At 38.7% G+C, this 19,138-nt stretch overlaps 1 protein-coding gene across 7 annotated transcripts in view; it reads left to right on the top strand.

The window, feature by feature from the left end:
- The window catches only part of FAM13A (family with sequence similarity 13 member A), a 291,012-nt gene that overhangs the window by 47,386 nt on the left and 224,488 nt on the right, over nucleotides 1-19,138 (top strand). The window lies entirely within an intron of this gene.

Below are 19,138 nucleotides of genomic sequence, written 5' to 3'. Positions count from 1 at the left end.
TATTTATTACTTGTAGTGATAATACTCACTGTTTAGTTTAATACCTAGCAAATATTTTATTTAGATAATCTCTTTTGATCCCAGCAGCTCTGATGAGATACAGGCAAGATAATGTTCATTTTGAAAAAGAAATTATGGCATGTGGCTAGACCCGTAGGCTTTGACTCGTTTCTGACTAGCTTTAAATTTCAGTTTACCAATTGCTCGCTGCTAGTTAGGGCAAGTCACTTAATCTTTTTGTGCTTTAGTGTACCAGCTGTCTATTGCTATATAACAATTACTCCAAAACTTAGTGACTTCAGCGACAGTAAACATTGAATCTCACGGTTTCTGTGGGTTTGGCAAACAGTCCAAGTTGTCGGGGTGGGTCAGGAGGTTGCTGTGAGCAGTTGGCAAGGGCTGCAGAGGGCTAAAGCCTGGACAGGCCCTGGGAGATCTTCCTGCCGGGCGGTTGACTCCAGGGCTGGCAGTTCAGTGCAGGCCCTGGTGAGAGGCCTGAGGTCCTTTGCGTACAAGCCTCTACAGATGGCTGTTTGGTGACTTCCCCCAAAGTGAGCCTTTCAAGATATGGAACTATCCTTTTAATGACCTGGCTCCAGAAGTCAAATAGCATCATTTGTACCCCATTCTGTTCATTAGGAGCCAGGTTTAACCTGGCCTGTATTCAATAGGAGGGGAATTAGGCTCCATTACCATTTGAAGAGAGAGGATTCAGGCTTTGTGGACATTTTAAAACCACCCCACTTAGTTTCCCTAACTGTTCAAAGGAGATCATAGTACAGCCAAGTACCTTCGTACTTGTAGTTTATTTATTCCAGAACTCATAATGAGTGACGAAACCGATGAGTTCCAAATTTTCCCATAGAAATAATGTAATTAGAAATAATTCATGGGAGTTCCCCAGAACTTTCACATTTTACTGGGTTGATATTAAGTAATGAGGTTGTTTTGTAATACAGAACCTTAAAACTAAACAGACATGGATGAAGAAAACAATTACATAAAAATATTGATAAAATTTAACATCGCTTACCTGCACTGAGAGGAGTTCCTGGCATCATGGGATGGTACGAGGTAGAGGAGGGGTTAACTTTTGGAAGGGGAGTCCCCTTCCAACACAACCTCAGGCGATTTCTCAGGGGTTTCTTCGGTTTTCTGCCTCTTGGCTTCACTGAACACTCTTGGAGATTCAGATTTAGGGAGTTTCACTAAAATCTTATCAAGAGAAATTGTTTCTATGTTTCTAAAGTGTGGCATTGTCTGTTCATTAAACAGGTCCACAGTACAGGTTGCTAGAGCTTCATCTGGGCGATACTTTTCCACAACGTTTTCAACTTCGACCCATGCAGCACACATTTCTTTTATCAGTGCAGGAGACACCTCTTCCCTCCCTCCTCCTCACCCGACGGTATTTCCTCAGCCCCTATCTGTGGCTGCTGCTTTTGGAGTTCCTGCAGCTCCTCTGTGCTGAGCTCTGCCCTGTGCTCCTCCACTGCCTCTTCTGCATCTTCATCACTGACTTTCAGGCCCATGCACTTGCCCAGGAACTTGATATCCACGACCGTTGGGCTACCAGGATCATCCTCAAAGCCTTCAAAGTCCCTTGGAGTTACAGCTTCTGGCCACAATTTCTTCCAGGCAGAGTTCATGGTTTTGTAACAGACTTCACACCAGTGAAGACAAGGATGTCTCATCTGCAAGTGTAACACAATGGAGGATATTAAAATGGTCCTTTCAGAACTTTCTGAGTGTCAGCTGGGTATCCAAGGTTACTTCAAAACACTTCTGAAAAAGGGCTTTCATACACAGTTTTTTGAAGTTGGAAGTGATGTGCTAGTCTAGGGGCTGGAGCAGAGGAGTTGTATTAGGGGCAAGGACTTCACGGTTATGAAACTGAACTTATCCAGTAAGTCGTACTCCAAGCCTGGAGGGTGAGCAGGAGCATGGTCCATAATTAAGAAAGCCCTCAGAGGCAGTTCGTTTTCTTCCACATGTTTTTTCACAGGGGGCCCAAAACTTCATTCGTCCACTCTATACAGAACTGCCTTGTCACCCAAGCATCAGTATTGACCCTCTGCATCATACTTTACTTGCTTTTTATTGCATTCTCTCTCTTGAAAATGCATAGGTTTTCACTGTGACACACTAGTAGAAGCTTAAGCTTTAACCCCCCACTAGCATGCCCCCACATCAACAGAGTTGGCCTGTCCTTTGTTGGCTTGTGCCCGGCAATGCCTTCTCTTCTCGGGAGATGCAGCTTCTGTTAGGCATTTTCTTCCAGAACAAACCAGTCTCGTTGCAGTTAAACACTTGTTGGCAGACAAAACCCTCAGCCTCTACATACTCCCTAAACTCAGTGGCAGCTTTCGGCAGCTTCTTTGTTGGCACTGGCTTCCCCTCCATGCCTCACCACACTAGGAATGCCAGTCTCTTTTCAAGATTATCAAACATCCCTGACTGGCTTTAAACACTTCAGTGCGCTCAGCACTTGTTCCAGGCTTGTCTTTTAACAGATCAGCATGCAATTGCCTAGCTTTCTCCCAGAATATTGCCTCAGAAATTCAGAAATGCTGTTCCCGGCTACCTGTTTTTCATTAATCCAGTTGTAAAGCAGTTTTTCAGCTTCTTCCTATGTCTGTGAACGATGCTTACTCACAGACTTCACACCGTTAGCAACACTTGTTGCTTTAGTTGCTCCCTTATTTCTCACTATCGTCACGTTCGTCATTCTCAGCATTTGAACAAACATAAGAGCGGTATCAGTCACACCTACACCACTCTCATGCTTAGCTACAGTCTTTTTTCTTTTTGATCATGGTCCTTTTAACTGCCTTTTAGGCTTAGTGATACCACTCTCAGCCATTTTGCAATCCATAATTAGCACTTAAAATGCACAGAAGTACAAGACAGTAACAACAAATATGTGGGGGGGTCTGCACTGTTTGCGAGCTACTGTGAGACTGATGTGTCAACCTCTGTTTCATTGCCAGGAGGGGTGCTGAGTGGTGAACAAGTGACGAGTGATGAAGCGTTTTCTTTTCAGGGGTAGTATTGTGACACATGAGTTCCAGCAAGTGTGATGAGTCCTTAGCAAGGGCAGAGTGCCGAAGCAATTATCTTCTTTATCAATATGCAACAAGTACAGGGTTTGCCGAGTTCTGAAGCCTATAAGTACTAAGGTGTATGACTATAGTATTTATTTCCTGAGCTTATTGTGGATATTGAGTTTATCCACATAAAGCACCTTAAACTGTGCTAGTCATATAATAAATAATTAATGGTAAGCTTGTGCTTCTTAACTGTAGGATCCCATAAGAATTGCCTGGGAAACTTGGAAAAGTCCCAGAGGTCACGTCGTACCGAGGCCAATTAAATCGCCATCTCTGGAGATGACACACAAGCCTCCAAATTTTAAATGCAGTCTTCCTGCCCTTATCAGTATGGCCTGGTTGGTTGGAGTGTCATCTTGTACACCAAAGGGTTGTGAGTTTGATTCTGGATCAGGATATATTCCTAGGTTGTGGGTTTTGTCTCCTAGTCAGGGGCATGCAGGAAGCAGCCAACGGAAGTATCCTTTTTGTATCAATATCTCTCTCTTCCGGCCACCCCCATATCCTCCCCCCCCCCCGTCTTCCCCGTCTCCCCCTCTTTCCCCTCCCCCTCTTCTCCTCTCCTCCTTCATCCCCTCCACCCCACCCCCACTCCTCCTCCCTCTCCCTCTCTCCCACTTCATCTCCTTCCTCCTCTCTCTCTAAAAGCAATGAAAAAGTGTTCTCAGGTTAGGGTTGAAAAAAAATTGAATGCAATCTTCCTTCCCCATTGCTTGTGCCCTAATTCCTCCTACGTCCTGGCTCTCATCCCTTGTTTTCTTGGTTGTAAGAATCCCATTTAATGGGATTCCCTTAACTTTTTACTTACACATTTAATATTAGTCTTGACTCTTTTGGTCCGCTAACTCTCTTATCTCAAGAAAAAAGAGTTATAGAAGAATGTGTGCTTACTTGCCTAGTGATTAGAAAGAAGGAAGGAAAAGGAAAAGAAATGGGTTTTTAATTTGGAGTTAAGATGAAGATTTCAAAATTTTTTCCCAAATTAATTGAAAATACTTGAACTTTTGATTATTGGTTGAGATGATAAATCACACCTTCCACAGATTAATTTGGGATATTTTTGGATTGGCTACCAGTCATTAGTAATTTTAATTTTCTTTATGTTTTATATAATTTTAATGACAGGTAAACCTGCAAAATATATATGGCACTTCATATATAGCATAGGACTCTTTTTGATAATAGGAGATCAGTGTTTGGTAAACTTTTCAACTCCTAAATTAAGACGAAGCCATTAGGCTTGGTATTTTATTGCTCACATAGAAAATTAGGGTACTGTCCTGCCAACAGTGAGCTTATGGTTTTATTAAGGAAATGGAACATGGGCACAGAGAGCCAGAATACACAGAAGAAAGTGGGGTTCCAAGGGGGGAATCGCTTCTAAGTGAGACGCTCAGAAGAGCTGGGCGGAGGAGGAAAGCCTTACTCAGCTGGGCTGCGGAGGAGCGGCAGGGTTCCCGCAGCTGGCCTTGTGCTCTGAGAAGAGAGGTTACGTGGACAACGACGTATGGAAAACACAGGCATGTGATCGCAGCAGTGAGCACAGCGTGTGTTCGGAGGGTGTAACTATAATTGGATTTGATCATGTTTCTGTAAAATTACTGATCAAATACTGAAGTGGCACATTTCTACATAATTTTGTTGTCCTCAATAAAAATCATATCCTCATTGCCTTGGACATATTTTTCTTTAAAGAAACATTTTTATCAAACTAATACATGCATATGATTTTATGTAAAAACCAGATAGAATTGAAAGATTTATTTGAAAAACTCCTACCTACCCTTTAGCAACCCTCAATTCTTTCCCAGAGGAGATCTGTTTTCACTTCTTCAAAACTGCTGTTCTTTTGGTATTTGCTTCCATTTGATGACATATGTATAATATTATATTTTGATTTCTCTTAGACATTATCTCATCACTTCTGCTAATGAAATATGTGGAATTAGCTCTGTTACATTGTCACTCCGAACAGTTTCCTTCAGTACTGTTACATCCTGATTTTAGTTGATTTCATGGTTCATGTGGGCTCGTTTGACTATGTAAGAGTATGTGTGTGAGGCACACTCCCCAATGCCAATGTTTGCCTCATGTTTTCACTCACTTCAGGCTCTGTGAACCTGTCTGTAGTTTTATTCAAACTGCTGTAACAAGTCCAGTGTTAACTTTTTTCCCAAAGTTATCAAATAATTTATTAAGACTTTGTCTCTGGGGAGATTCCTCTTTGGTCCTCTTTCTTCTGCTCCCACGTGAGCTGGTTGTAGAGATCCCCCCGAGTTTCTCTCACCAGTGTGCCTGCACCGACTGCTTCCTGGAACCTTCCTCCATTGTGTTGGGGCCTCGGTAAGTCCCTTTAATCTGGAAAACACTGTCTTTTGATCTTGGAAATGTTCCTGTGTCATCTTTCTTATATTATTCCTTTAGAGATCTTATCACAGTGTTTTCATCCGGTTTTCTATGAAATTTAATCAACTTTATTTTTCAGCCTTGTTTGTTCTTATATTTTATCTTTTATATTTTAATATCCATGCTCTGTTTTTTTCCAAAGCACTCTCTTCTTTATGTTATTTTATTTTTATCTTTCTGAGGATACTAACAAGGTGTGGTTTTTTGTTTTTGTTTTTGTTTTTTTTGCAGTGAGGGAGAGGTTGTTTTCTTCTTTCCCCTGTATTATTTCTCTCTGCAGAATTTCTTTTGGTATTTCTTCACTGAAATGTATGACGATTGTTGGCTTGGCTGTGTGATTTAAGAATAGCATGTTGGGTATGAGACCAGTAGCTTGCCTGCTGGTGCATCTTACTTTAGGAGGAATAGAAAGTGGGGATAAATAGAAAGTCTAGCCTGTTTCATTTGGGGACCAAAAATGTCGGTATATGCACATACTTTTCTCTTCAGCCATCGAGTTCCTTAATAGCAGAGAAGTGGGAAGTGGGCTCATCGGCCCATTATTTCTTAGCAGATTTTCACTAATTTATAAGTCTCACTTTTTCAACCAGTTCCTCACTCGAGCTAGGGCTTCCTCAGAAACCCACTGATGCCCAGAGACGAAGCCTCCGCGCTCCTGCCTGGTGACGCGCTCGCCCGGGTGCACCGGGCAGCCGCACGCTCCCTGGAGACTGATGATGGGCTGTGGAACAGCCTCTCTGTTTTGTCAGGTGCATTCACTTCCAAATGTCTTCGAAATCTTATCTCCTTCTGTCTTCTCTGCTGCTTCCCCTGACCCCCCCACCAGACACTTATGCTTTTTAACCATTACTTTATTGTCATTAGAGTGGAGTCTTCAGAAGAACATGTGATCACTCCTTCTTTAAAGGAACACATAGTAGTTGTACAAACTATGTGAGAATAAAGTACTTGTGCATTTTAGCTTATGAGCATTTGATAATGTAGACAGCAACTTTTTCTTAAGAAAAGTACTCTAATAACAGGTCCATTTTAATCAGCACAATGCCTAATTTTAAAGAAACCTAATTTAATAGGCTTACTTGTGCTTGAGCCTTAAGTTCTGTTTTTTCTTCATTATATGAGAATTTTCTAGGAGAGTTTGAGTCAAGCTTGTCTTTTATCTCTATTCTATATCAGAGGTGTCAGACTCATTTTCACTGGGGGCTATATCAGCCTCGCAGATGCCTTCAAAGGGCTGAATGTAATTTTAGGCCCGTATAAATGTAACTACTCCCTAATCAGGGGCAAGGAGCTTCTCACTGCCTGCCAGGTAGAAATAAGGTGCAGGCCAGACTCAGCCCGCCACCCTTGTGTGTGCTACCTGTGACCTATATCATAATAATGACACTTGCATGGCTTGAGATTAGGTGAGTGGTTTTTACGTTGCAAATGTTGACTAGTTACAAGACTAGGTGAGGCATCACGCCTTGGATAGCATGAGCTCCGTAGGAAGTATACTTCATGTTTCCTTCCCCAGGTTAATTCCTTCTTACTGAGAAGTTCCTTTTCTTCTGAAAGTCTTCAGCCTTTGGAAATTTTGGTGTTTATGAAAAACAGAATCATTATCTTAAACTATAAGTTTAAACCCTTTTCATTTTCAGCATGTGCCTTTTAAGTTTCCTATAAGCAATGCCAAGTATTTAAACTATTTCTTCTGGATATAGATTTAAATGCAGAATAGAATTGAAGGGTTGCCATCTGCTTATCTGTCCAAGGTGCCAGTCATTCACACTGCGGAAGCTACACTGAAATGAGTTGGAAATGTGGCACCAGGAAAACCAGGTTTCCACACCGACTCCATACATTTTGAGACATTATATATATTTTTTAATTTTTATTGTTCAATTATAGCTATCTCCATTTCCCCCCAGGGCTCTCCCCTGCTCTGCTTATCCCCCATCTCCCACATTTAATCCCCCCACCTTTGTCCTTGTCATGGGTCCTTTATACCTGTTCCTTGACTTAACCCTTCCCCTTCTTTCCCCCATTAGCTCCCTCTCTCCTCTCCTCTGGTCACTGTCAATTTGCTCCTTATTTCCATGTCTCTGGTTCTATTTGACTCACTTGTTTGTTTTGTTGATCAGGTTCCACTTCTAGGTCAGAGCACATGGTATTTGTCTTTCACCTCCTGGCTTATTTCACTTAGCAGAATGCTCTCCAGGTCCATCCATGCTGTCCTGAAGGGTAGGAGTTCCTTCTTTCTGCTGTGTAGTATTCCATTGTGTAAATGTACCAGAGTTTTTGGATCCATTCATTTACTGATGGGCATTTAGACTGCTTCCAGCACTTGGCTACTGTAAATTGTGCTGCGGTGAACATTAAGGTACATAGGTTCTTTTGAATTGGTGTTTTCAGGATTCCTAGGGTATAGTCCCAGCAGTGGAATTTGGGTCACATTTTCATGACATGTTAGTTGGTTCTGCTTCCACCAAATTCACATGACAGGAAAACTTTACTTGTGTTTATAATATTATATGATATCTAAGATTGTAGATCCTGATAACTAGATGATCTTTTATATGCTGAGTATGTATATAAATATTTATTTTCCTTATAACTGCCTTTGATGCTGTGAGATAGTATTGAGTAGTTGAGATTATGCAAATTTGAAGGGGAAGACGTGACTGAGCAAAATTGTTTTGAATTAGAACAAATGGTCTTGAATTGTGTGTGTGAATGTAACTTTGTTGAAGTCTTTCATCTACTGTTCTCTTTTCAGTTCTCTATTCTTGATGGCTTATACCTTTAAAATTCTTTTTAGTGAGGCATTAGGAGGAAAAGTAGATATACTTATCTTTACCTGTAAATTCCCCTCTGACTTTTTTTTCTTATACTTGATTTTAAAGCCAACATAATTTCCTCGTAGCAGCTTTATTGAGATATAATTTACACATCATAAAACTGACCCTTGTAAGTATACAATTCAGTGGTTTTTAGTGTATTCACAGAGAGCAACCGTCGTTACTATCTGGTTTTAGAACGTTTTTATAACGGAAGAAACTACCTGGAGCCTGTTAGCGGACACTCCCTGTCCCTTCCTCCTTCTCCCTTTTCTCTCTCCACTTCCCCAGCGAACTCCAAGCAAACACTAATCTTCTTTCTATCTCTATGGATTTGCCTATTATGGATATTTCATAGAAGTGGAATCACACGTGTGGTTTTTTGTGACTGACTTCTTTTACTTAGCATAAGTTACAAAGTTCATTCATGTTGGAACATACGTCAGACTAACTTCCTTTTTATGGCTGGTTAATATTTCATTGTATGTCTGTACCACACTTCATTCAATCATTGATAGCATTTGGGTTGTTTTATTTTTTTTAAAGATTTTTGTTTATTTATTTTTATTTTAAAAATTATTCTATTGTTGTTCAATTACAGTTGTCTGCATTTACCCTCCACTACTCCCCACCCCAGCCATCCCCGCCTCCCTCCCTTGCTTCCACCCCCCATTGGTTTTGTCCATGTGTCCTTTAGAATTGTTCCTGAAAACCCTTTTCCCCTTTCCCCCATTATCCCCTCCCACCTCCCCTCTGGTTACTGTGAGTTTGTTCTTAATTTCAATGTCTCTGGTTATATTTTGCTTGCTTGTTTATTTTGTTGATTAGGTTCCATTTAAAGGTGAGATCATATAGACTCCACCAAAAGGCTGGTTGACCTAATAAGTGAATTTGGCAAAACAGCGGGATATAAAGTCAATATTCAGAAATCAAAGGCATTTTTGTATACCAACAATGAAATATCAGAAACAAATCAGGGAAAAAATCCCATTTGATATAGCAACAAGAAAAATAAAGTACCTAGGAATAAGCCTAAGCAAGGAGGTGAAAGACCTGTATGCAGAAAACTACACAGCACTGAAGAAAGAAATCAGGGAAGACACAAACAAATGGAAACATATACCTTGTTCATGGATTGGAAGAATTAACATCATCAAAATGTCCATACTACCCAAAGCAATTTATATTTTCAATGCAATCCCTATTAAAGTACCTATGACATATTTCACAGATATAGAACAAACATTTCAAAAACATATGGAACTATACCCTGAATTTGGGTTGTTTTAAAACCTTTTGATTATTATGAATAATTCTGTTATGAGCACATATTTACAAGTTCCTACATGGGCATAACCTTTTGACTATGAATAGTGCTGTACAACAGTTACGAACACTTACATACAAATTCTTATATGGACATATGTTTAATTTCTCCTGGATATCTACCTATGAGTAGATTTGCTATGTTAAATGGTGACTTTATGTTTAACATTTTAAGGAACAGTTTTCCAAAGTAATTGGACTATTTTAGATTCCCATCAGCAATGAATAAAAGTTTTAATTTCTCTACATTCCCTGTCAACACCTGTTAGTGTCTCTGTTTTTTATTTTAGTCATCCTCTTTTTTTCTAAAGATTTCATTTATTTTTAAAGAGAGGGGAAGGCAGGGAGAAAGAGAGGGAAAGAAACATCAATGTGTGGTTGCCTCTCGTGCACCCCCTACTGAGGACCTGGCCTGCTACTCAGGCACATGCCCTGACTCAGATTCGAACCTACAACGCTTTTGTTCGCAGGCTGGCACTCAATCCACTAAGCCACACCAGCCAGGGCTAGTCCTCCTTTTAATATAGGCAATAGAAGTTTCTAATAGCAGGAAGATTATGGGCTTGAAGGACAAAAACAGTGAGGAGACCAAGCCCCTTTAAGGCCAGGAGATAATGTCTCTTAGGGATTTTTGGAACAAATTGTGAACTGAGTGAAATCCTCAGTAAATTCTGTGTTTTTCACTAATGCTTTTTTATGATGAGTGTCTTATTTGGATTTAGCTGTAAAAGAGAGAACAGCTAACACATGATTATTTAAAAAGGTATCCAATTTATATTAATAGAAGGTCAACTCACATAAAAATAAATATTAAAAATTTGTTTCTAGAGTATCAATTTGAAAGTATGTCAAATGACTAGCTTGCTAGCCACCTTTAACTCTGCCCTAATTCCATTAATCTGTGTCATAATTACCTACTTTTGCTGAACTTGTGTACATAATCAATTTTTACATTGAGTCCATGAACAAATTTGAAGACTTAAGGGAGAAGGAAAAGACAACCAAAACAGACTTAGAGAACCTGGGCTCAGCTCCAGGCTTTAGGACTGAACTCAGGACACCAAATCTCACAGCTCCAGTAGTAGTGTCGGCTGAATCCTGTGGCGGGGGTAGGACGATGTAGAGGTAGTGTGATTTCTGTATTAACTACATATTTACTGCCCTTTTTCTACTTAATATAGCACTAGGTTCATGGGGAAAGCCAAGTTTTATTTCTCTGGGATATTGCCATATTTTTCAACATCAGCTTGTTATATTGTCAGAAGTTCCCTTTTATATGTGCTATTATTGTTTTTCCATTCTCCGGTGTACTGACATCCATAGAAATAGATCTTGCAGCTGATATGTGCTTATCTAACAGCTAGCCTAGAGAGGATCTTTCAGTTTGGAAATTCAGGTAGACTATTTTACATGGACTTTATATTTTCATTTATGCCACCTATTTCCACTGACAGGCATACGGCACTCAGTAAACACCCACAGAACAATCACCTGACCTACTATTTAGGTATTATCAGCAGTTATTTTTTTTTGGTATTAAACTGAAGTGTAAAGTATCACCAATTATTTGTTCTATCTGCAACATGACATTTCATTCTAAGAGCAGAAGTTCAGTGTAGATACTGGCTAATTGGGCAATAAACATACCTCGGTCCTGCAGAATCTAATCAGAATGATTAAGATTTGTAATGTCCAAGAATAGACTGTAATTAATTTTTATTAGTCACTTTATCATCTTGCCCTTTGAGATATTTGTGTGAGGTCTTTAAGAACTTTGTCATGGGCAAGGGTTGCAAGACATTAAAAATGTAGCCTCTCCTTTTACATAGAAAAGTATCGGTTCCATTAATCATAAGATTTAATTACGTACATAAGCTTTTCGTCACTCTATAGTGATTCTACTTCTGGATGCAGAAATAAAATCTCATCTAATCCAGCATAGTTGACATTTTATGATTATTGTTTCCGTTATTCTCTAAAAGCATATATAGAAAGAAATATAGCTCAGGTTTTTTTATTCTCACATATTTTATACATGTTGTGCCCATACCTCCTTGTAGGCTTATATTAAAATGTTGTCCCCACATCCACCCTTGGGACTAAGAAGTTATCATGAATTAGGATTCCCATTCCCCACTACTCATTGGTTTTATTTATTTGTTGACTTGGAAATCAATGTATGAGACAGATTTCTATGTGCTCTGTAATAATGGCAATAACAACATTTAATTTTCTTAGAGCACGTTGATCAAATTTTGTATTCTGAGGTCAGACTGCCTGGATTTGAACTACAGGTCAGCTATGTAATAGTTGTGGGAACTTGGGCAGCTTAATTCATCTCTTTTAGTCATCTCTAACTGGGGTATGTTAGAGTCCTGTTGCTGCTTTGAAAGATTACCACAAACTTCGTGGCTTAAAACAGCATAAATTAGTATCTCACTATTTTGTGAGAGAGGTGGAGTCTCGGCTGCTTTCTCTGCTCCAGGTCCCACAAGGCCAGAATCAGGGTCTGTGTCAGCCAGAGCTCTTGCCCCGCCAGGCTCATCCAGGTCGTTAGCAGTCGGAGCGCAGAGGCCCCTGTTTTCTTGCTGGCTCCTTAGTTTCTAGAGGCTGTCCACATTCTTAGGTTTATGACCTCTCTTCAGCTCCAAGGTCAGCAACAGCTCTTTATTCTAACAGATTAGCAAGTTTTCATACATCCTTTGTGAGGCTTAATAAGGAAATAAAAAGCTACTTCAATAAATCTGGCACCATAAGTCTAAATATTTTGCTTCTTTTAATGACTGGCTCTGAGATATGTCATGGCAGAGATTAGCATTTTGCCAGTTGTTTTATTTTTTTCTACTTGAGGCTAAGTTGGCAAGTACAGCGTAACTTCATGGCCATTGAAAAGTCAAAGCACATGACAAGCACTAGGATAAATGTCCAGGTTACAGTTAGGTGCCTTCACGTGACGTAGACCCAGCATCACTGATTATGATCATCTTTTTTAATGAGAGCAAATACTTGTCACCTGATTCAATGCTTGCTACTCTGGAACAAAAGTTTTTATGGTACAGTCTTCTTTAAGGGCTGAGTAATTTTTCTCTGGACCCTGTGTATATGTGATACTAGTTGAATGTTTGTGTCTTTGCTTGAAAAATGGGTCAAATTTAGCCAAGAGTAAATGACATCTTTCAACAAAATTAGAATAATGCCAAGTGGCACTTTTCCCTAATGGATAAAGTTAGGTCTTGTTCTAGCAAAGGTTGATGTTATGGAATGTGATGACCATTTCAACAATTAACTATTATTCCATCTGCAAAATTTTCTTAAACCTTTCAGACTCATTAATTAAAACACATCCTAATTTTTATTCCAATTAAAGAAATAACGTCAGAGCACAAAAGGTTAAGATTTTGAACCAGCTGCAGAGGTTCATTTTACTTCCACTTCCAAGGCCCTTGTGGAATTCCATTGCTGAGTATCCTTACCCTCCTACCATAAAATAACTCTGTTCTTATCATTTAAATAACTCTCTTCAACCCAATTCCTACTTAATGCTTTGAACCATCTTGTTCTTTAAACAGACTAAATCACTCCACATTTTTTAAGATATATTCCAGATATAGATATCTCTTTATTCCTATACTATTTTGTTTTACTGTCTTAAAAGGTGTCTTAAGTTTGTAACAAAATGTTGAAACTATTTCTTAATCATTTTTTATATGCAAGGAAGGCATCAAAGGGATTTAAAATATACTTAAAACTCAGCCTTCAACTTTGATCTTATATTTGCCAGTTTGTGGATACTTTTATTTTAACTGTAACTGCCTCCAAACATCAGATCGGTTCTCAGGAAGGCCTTCCTGGCAGTCCCTACCCCTCTGGCAGTCCCCCTAGCCCTATTATTTATGGTTTAATGTCTCACCCACTGAACTATAAGCCCCACGAAAGCAGGGATTTGTTTTGTTTACTGCTGCGTCACAAGTGCATAGAATTATGCCTGGCCTAGAATAAATCACTCAATAAATATTTCATAAATGACTATTTTATACATGTATTTTACATACATAAAACAACTCACATACGTAGAACAAACAAGACACATGTAAACTATGTTTAGAATCTGCCCATGTCTCACCAACTCCCCACTATCAAGCTAGCTCAGGGCCAAGCAGCTTTTCTCCTCTGAACTGTCACCATAGCCCCTAACTAGTTAGCCTGCTCTCAACTTTGCCCCTTAAAGTCTAGATTCAGCACAGCAGCCAGACTGGTTATTTATTTTATTTTATTTTATTTTATTTTATTTTAATTTTTTTAAAATTTAAAGTCAGATCTCCCAACAGCTCAAAACCTTCACTCAGGGGGAAAACAAAAGGCCATGGATTAGAATAAAACTGTGATGACCTGCCCTAATCCTCCCTCATACTGTCTTCTGATTTTATTTCCTGCCTCTCTTCCCCCCACCCCAAGACCCCCTCAGGGGTCTAGCACTTTCTGTTTCCACTGCTTAGAATGCACTCCCCTTTCCTTCAGCTCTCTGCTAGGTTGTCACCATATTACAGAGGCCTTCCTTGACCCCTGACTGTTAAATTACAGCCCTACCCCCTGCATAACTGCCTCATTTCCCCTCACCCTGCTTTATATTTCTTCATAGCACTTATGTTACTAATTGGTAATTGGTCTGTCTCCCCTTGATTTGAATGTTTTATAAAAGCATGAAGTTTCTTTTGTTCAGTGACATGTCTTCAGTGTTAAACAATGTCAGGCATATAGAAAGCATGTGATAAATGTTAAAGATAGTGTGCAGTGATGCACATTATGAATTCATGTCTACAGAAATAGAAGCATTGCCAATTCTTTTGATAATGTGAGAACTCAAGGGAGCCATCATAATTACCAATATAAATGCAAGAACATGAATGAGTATGACAGTGTTTATCATGTTTAGGCATTAGCAAATCAAAAGATAATGAAAGTAATAATGAAGTAATTATTGGGAGCTTCGTTTCTCCCAAGCATGAGTAAACATCATCTTATTAGGCACATTTGCACCCAGGCTCCCCAACTCAGTGCTGTACTGGGTATCCTTCTGCAGTTAGGCGGAGAGCCATGCTTCTTTTCTCATGCAGGAAGTCTTGCTGTAAGATTGCTGCAGGCTGGCAATAGTGGTGATATTCACCACATATTTCTAGAAAGGCAGAAATTCTCAGATTGCAGATTCTGAGTACATTAGTATGTAATTAATCAGTATGAAGACGTGAGGAGAAACGTCATGCTGATAAATTAAGGTCTTTACTGCACTGTCAATATATTTAAATAAATAAAGATTCGGGAGGTAAATAATGACGACTATTTAAGATTCAAATGTCGTATGCAGTTGTTAAAACCACTGAAGTAGAGGATCCTCAGCATACTCACCCAATGAGTGACTTGGTGAATCTGCCTTCCGTCAGGGGAAATGGAAGCATTTTGACACAAAATGAGATAAATATAAGACATAGTTTACTCAATTACTTTTGCTTTTTGAGAACATATTTAGTGATACTTTTATTCATGCACAAAAGATTTAATGTTATTTTGTTAATAAGTTTGAGGTTATCTGAATAGGTCTGTCCCCCTTCCCATTGTTTGTCCATTTTATTTCCTGGGCAATTTATTTATTGTATCTCAGAAACTGGAAGTAAATGATAAAAGTGCTGCACTTTTTCAAAGATGTTTTATTGTCATAAAGTCATAACCATTTGAGAATTTATTTTATTTGGCGTGATGGCTTCACACCCAAGGGTTCGTGGTTTCATTTCAGAGACGGAGAACCAGAGGCCCCTTATCAAAGCGGTTGCAATGCTGTTGCTTATACCCTTACATGGTGGTAGTTAAATCATACTTGTATATAGTTTTAGTTTTATTTTTTTAATATTTAAGGATATTTAATCTTAACTTTTATTGTTCCTATAGAATTTTCATATAGGGGTTAATTTGCTCCTTGAAAAACAGTGTGGCCTTATTTGTAAACTTGTATTTTCGTACACTGACCCAGCAATTTCACTTTTTGATAATATGTCTAAGATATACTGCTGTACATGTGCGCCAGGAGATGTGCACAAGGACGGTCCCCATAGCACTGTCCCCAGGAAAAACCTGGGAACAACCCAAATACCCATCAATAGGGGAGCGGATAAACTGTGGTAAAGTCAGAATGGAATATTACACAGTGAATGAACTTATGACATGAACTGACAGCTTCTTGTGACAGTGTGAATGAAACAGCAATAACTTGTTTGCAGCAATAACTTTTTATAAGTTAAAGACATCTCAAACATAAATATACAGTCACAACGGAAGCAGGAGAATGATAAGCAAAGAAGTCAGGATGGTGTAAAAACACCATTTTAAACAAAGAAAACACACCCATAAAAACATCCAGACTCATTTGGATTAGTCACTTTAAAAAAGAAAAGACAAAATAAAGTAACATTTTCCTCATAGTTATTCATCTTCATAATATTTAGTATTAGAAATGGGTAGTCCTTAATTAGTTTATAATCACCTTCAAACTTAATTATTTTCCTTTCTTATTGCTAGTCAGGTAAATCTTGACTCTCCTAGTGAGATCATTGTGCACTGGGAAACAATACCATCAAAAGCAATGTACCGCATGGATTATCAAAGAATTTGAATATGAGTTTTCCTTTTTAAAAGTAATCTAATATGAACAAGTTCTAATATTGAGAAATTTATTTTACCTTAAAAATTATCTACTTTATTGGATCACATCGTGATCGGTAAGAAATAATCATTCTAATTATAAATGTGTTCTCCAGAACAAGACTGGACTTGGAGCGGCAAACACACAATACCGGGTACAGATGATGGCCTGTAAAATTGTGCACCTGAAACCTGTATAATTGTGTCAACCACTGTCACCCCAGTAAATTTAATTTAAAAAATTTAATTTGAAAAAATAATAGAATTGTTTTGGAGAACATCCTGACAAACATTGAAATCTACACATTTTTGACATTGCTGTTTTGCACAGTATCACTTTTTCCAACGTTCATAAAGAGGAAATGGGCACATATTAAAAGTCATTCGTCAAAACCTCAGTGTGTTCATAAAACCAAATCAATGGAGGTAAAATAAAGGAGTTATTATTACTCACATAGCATTTAGTATGTGTCAGCCATTCTGTTTTACGTACTTTACAACCGTAAATTCATTTAATCTCTATCACAACTCTATGAGATAGTTAACGTTAACATTTACAAAGAAGGAAACAAAATTTAGTAAAATGTCTAAAGTCACACAGGTAGAGTAGTTGCCCCATACTCGTGGGGAATATGTTCCAAGACCCCCAGTGGATGCCTGAAACTGCAGATAGTACCAAGCCCTGTGTATACTTTATTTTTCCCTATACACGCACTTATGGTAAAGTTTAATTTATAAATTAAGCACAGTAATATATTAACAATAGCGATAACTAATAATAAAATAGAACGACCATAACAGTACACTGTAATAAAAGTTTTGTGAGTGTGCTTTCTTTCTCTCCAGGAATACTTATATTTTTCCAGCCCAAACTTATTTCTGAATCTTTGTAATCATTCCTTGCTTGTAGTAAATGGCTTGATGTCACTTGTCTCAGGGGATTCCCTGCTAAAGTCTCTGTGTAGCCTCCCTGCTTTTTGGTGCAACATATTGTCCATTGGAACACGTTTGCTGTCTATTTTCTACCCACAAATTTAATGCCTTCTATATCTTAACTAAGCTCTTATTTTGCACTATGGCCATAACTTATGCAGTTTGATGTGTGACGGGGAAACTAGCGTTAATTCTTTTTCCCTTCTTTACAATTCAGGAATAAAAAATTAGTTCTTACCATAGATCTTTGCAACCTCAGCATAGGATTTTTCTGCTTTTCTTAAGTCAAGAACTTTCATCTTTTCACTTAACGGTAACACTTCATTGCTTCTTTTTGGCATATCCAAATCGCCAGCATTGTTACTCTTAAGTAAAGTAAGGGTGACATGAACACAAACACTGTGATGCCATGACAGTGGATCTGATAACCAGTGGCTACTAAGCGATCTAACTGGTGGGGAGCACCTGCAGCATGGAGATGCTGGACAAAGGGACAACTTACGTCCTGGGTGGGATGCAGTGTGTAGGCACAAGATTTCATCACACTCTCAGATAAGATCAAATTCAAGGAGTTCATCATCACCAAGCCCTTATTATATGAAATGTTAAAGGGACTTATCTAAGAAAAAGAAGTTAAAGAAACATGAACAGTGAAAGGACAACAAACTCACAGTTATTAACAACCACACCTAAAACGAAAGCAAACTAAAAGGACAGCTAGATCAGGAGTGGAAACATAGAAATGAAGATCTCAAGGAGGGTTAGCAACAGGGGAGTGGGAGAGGGAGAAGGGAGGAGAAGGTACAGAGAATAAGTAGCCATAGACGATAGGTAGAAAATAGATAGGGGGAGGGCAAGAATAGTATGGGAAATATAGAATCTAAAGAACTTGAGACACGTGTTCATGAACTAAAGGGGGGAAATGGTGGGGGAGGGGTGTGCAAGGTGGAGGGGAATGAAGGGGGGAATAGGGGAATAGAACAACTGTAATGGCATTATCAATAAAATATATTTTTAAAAAAAAGAAAAAAACTTAGGAATTGTTTGTTTCTGGAATTTTCCATCTAATACTGTGGGGCTGCAGTTGACTTCTGATAACTAAAACTGCACAAAGTAAAAGAGCAGGTAAGGAGGGACTTCTGTAGCAGGTGGCAGAACCAGGATCCTAATTCAGGAAGTGACTGCTGAGCCTGGTGGGTACCTCCTGCTCTGCAGCCACACAGTGGCACTTTATGTGACTTTCTGATTTTCACTTCCTGCAGTGACACCATTTCATGCACATATTTTGTAACGCTGACTAATCTTCTGTTGCGTCTCATTTACCTCACTTTTCTGTTTCTTATTCACTTGCCTGGGTCAGGCTGCTGACCTGTCTAAATGAAGCCAATGTGTATTAATTTTGACTGGATGGTTTTCATTCCCTTAGACATCTGTCTAAATGATAGACTGTGATTCTTCCCAAAGCAGCTTTATCATGTTTAAGTATTGGCAAAAACAATAAATCTTTGAGAATTGTGGGGAAACTTTGTAAGTCTGCCTTAAATTTTGGAACATTGTTAGATATTTGGGCTGTGTACAAGATTTTTAGGCTTTCGTATGAGATGCATCTCTCAAGTTCTAAACTCTGATGTTTTAGAGATTATAAAGCTATGTAGAAATCACAATTTTCCCATCAGTTTTCTTTGTATGCAGAATCCTGATCACTAAGTTTAGTGTCACTCTTGCTAACTGAGGAAGGTCTCTTATATCAAATTTTATTCAGATAAGAGATTTTTGTTTTTAACTAACTTACAGGCAAAAATCAAATGGAAAATTCCACTATGGATAAGAAACCTACTGTTATGTTGATTTGGG

This window comes from Artibeus jamaicensis, unplaced genomic scaffold (genome assembly GCF_021234435.1).
Source record: "Artibeus jamaicensis isolate MK-2021 breed Jamaican fruit bat unplaced genomic scaffold, CSHL_Jam_final contig_452, whole genome shotgun sequence".
In the NCBI taxonomy this organism is placed as follows: domain Eukaryota; kingdom Metazoa; phylum Chordata; class Mammalia; order Chiroptera; family Phyllostomidae; genus Artibeus; species Artibeus jamaicensis.
Note: the sequence above shows the minus strand (reverse complement) of the source record. Positions and strands in the feature narration are given on the sequence as shown.